Source organism: Vombatus ursinus, unplaced genomic scaffold (assembly GCF_900497805.2).
Source record: "Vombatus ursinus unplaced genomic scaffold, bare-nosed wombat genome assembly UNPS02006779.1, whole genome shotgun sequence".
In the NCBI taxonomy this organism is placed as follows: domain Eukaryota; kingdom Metazoa; phylum Chordata; class Mammalia; order Diprotodontia; family Vombatidae; genus Vombatus; species Vombatus ursinus.
This window is the reverse complement of record NW_020946557.1, coordinates 5,366,277-5,368,988: the sequence shown is the minus strand read 5'-3', so window position 1 is coordinate 5,368,988 and position 2,712 is coordinate 5,366,277.

The following is a 2,712-nucleotide window of genomic DNA, read 5'->3' as shown; positions in this document are numbered from 1 at the left end:
CTTGTTTGCTCAGGCACCAGTAGTGTTGGTGTCTACCTGTTTGCCCAGGGCTGTGCTGAAGCACATGGAGGTCTGGCCACTGGAAGATGCCTGTCTGTCTAAGGTTGTACTGAAGCACGTGGAGGTCTGGCTGCTGAAGGACACCTATGTGTCTAGGGCCACCCTAAAGCATGTCATGGATCTCAGAGCTGCAGTCTGTGAGTTCCACTGGCTATGCTAAGGTATATGGGGGGTCCTGGTGTTTGCCCGCTCCACCGCAGTGGGGTTCAACAACTCCCACTGGATTTCTGAGGTGGGGCTTGCTCCTGGCTTGCTGGAACACTTCCCATCATGGACTGTGTTCCCCTTTCACCAGAGTGAGATAGACCTTTCTTGCTAATCATTCAGTTTTCTTGGGCTAAATTTTTTGTAGGTTTTGTTGTTCCAGGATTTGTTTTGGGCTTCTATTTTATGGTTGTTTGGAGGTGAGTATGGGAGAGTTACAGCAATTCACTTCTTACTCCACCATCTTGGCTCCTGAAAATGACTAACTTCAGTTATTTTAATTTGTAAACTAAGAAGACCAAAAATACTTCTACTGCCTATCTTACAGAGTTTGCTATGATAAGAACACTTTGTGGAACCTAGAACATTATACAACTTCGAAAGAAATGGATAGGTAAACAGAGACTGTCTCATATATTAGAATATTAGTGTCCATTTGGTAAGAATCAGAGCCCTGAGGTTCCCAAACTGCTTCTTTATATTTCTGACAAAATACCAGAAAAAGAGTGAATTACTTGTGACAAAGTTTAAATAAATTTTCTGTGAAAAAAACAAAAACAAAATTTATTATGGACCAAATAACAGAAAGACATTTTTTAATTTAATGCATTTTTTTATTTTTAAAATATATTTTATTTCAATAAGTATTTCCCAATTACATGTAAAAATTAACATTTAAAAAATTTTTGTTTTAAATTCTCTCCCTTCTTACCCATTTCCCCTCCTTGAGAAAGAAGGCCAGCAATTTGATATTGGATATACATATTAAGTCACACAAAACATATTTCCATATTAACCTTGTTACAAAAGAAAACAGGAAAAAAAACAGGAAAAAATAAAGAAATTTTTAGAAAGTATGCTTCAGTCTACATTTACTTTATCAATTCTCTCTCTGAAGGTAGATAGCATTTTTCATAATGGGTTCTTTGGAATTGTCTTGGATCATTATCTTCATCAAAGTAGCAAAGAAAGACATGGTTTAAATAAATCTTTTAACTTGGAATACATCCTCCTTTTGTTGCAGTCATTTGTTTTACAAGATTTGGCACTGAGTTCATAAGAATTTGAAACATATTCTTTAATTTTTTTTCATTATGAAGTCATTGGATATTAAAAGTGTACTTTTGATGAACACTTATACTAGAGTATCAAGATTACAAGTTATGTTGCTACTTACTATTTTCTTCTTTGGGGCAACTAGGTGGTACAATGGATTGAGTGTGGGTCCTGGAGTCAGGAAGACTCATTTTTAGGAGTTCAAATTTGGCCTCAGGCACTTACTAGCTGTATGACCCTAGGCAAGTCACTTAACTGCATTTGCCTCAGTTTCCTCATCTTTAAAATGAGCTGGAGAAGGAAATGGCAAACCACTCCAGTGTATTTGCCAAGAAAACCCTAAATGGGGTCATGAAGAATTGGACAGGACTGTACAACAAAAATCTTTTTTCCAAATCTAGTCTCTACTATAACCAATAGTTATAGTAATGTGTTACTATGCTTTGTAACTGTAGCAGTAGTAATGACAATGGGTTTAGGTAAGCCTTTGAAGCATATTTATCTCCTCTTTTGGGACAAATTTCTCAATGTAGTATTTCTCAATAAGCATAATAATAATAGTTAACACTTAAAAAGTGCTTTAAAGTTTGCAAAGCACTTTATAATTATTATCTCATTTGTTCTTTACAAGGACCCAGGGAGGCAGGTGTTATTATTATCTCCATTTTACTACTGAAGAAGCTGAAGCACACAGAGGTTATTACTTGCTCTCAGTCACATGGCTACAATTATCTAAAGTCCCATTTGAACTCAGGATTCTCTGAATCTTCATTCAGTACTTGCTCCATTGTGCCATCTAGCTGTCTGACATGACATGTGACACAGTGCAAGGTTAGGATTCAGCTTTCAATCACCATTTGAAAATTTGTTTAATCCCAGAAATATCCTCCTTCTGAACATATTAATATTGATTAGAGTTCATGATTCCCTTAATAGGGATAAGACTTCCAGACTCACTGGAAATAATAAATCACATAAATATTTTTTGGAGGTGGATATTTTACAGTCTGAGCAAGATGATGAGATCTTATAGACCTTACCTGAATTACTTGTGACAGAAGTTTTGGGCACAGAATGAAAAAATGAATTCTGGTGGGAAGAATTATCTTTTTTCTAATCTTTGGACCTCTAATCCTGTCTTTGTGTTGCTTGACCCATGATAAGTTTTTCCCCCCACAGTAAATGTTAGTAGCTTATTTTTTAACCTTATTTTGCTGTTCTTCCAATTCAAGAGTCCTATACCACACACTGCAGAAGAATCACAACCAACTCTTATAGCTTTCAAGTCCCTCTGAAGATCATTTCTTTCTTTCTTTCTTTCTTTCTTTCTTTCTTTCTTTCTTTCTTTCTTTCTTTCTTTCTTTCTTTCTTTCTTTCTTTCTTTCTTTCTTT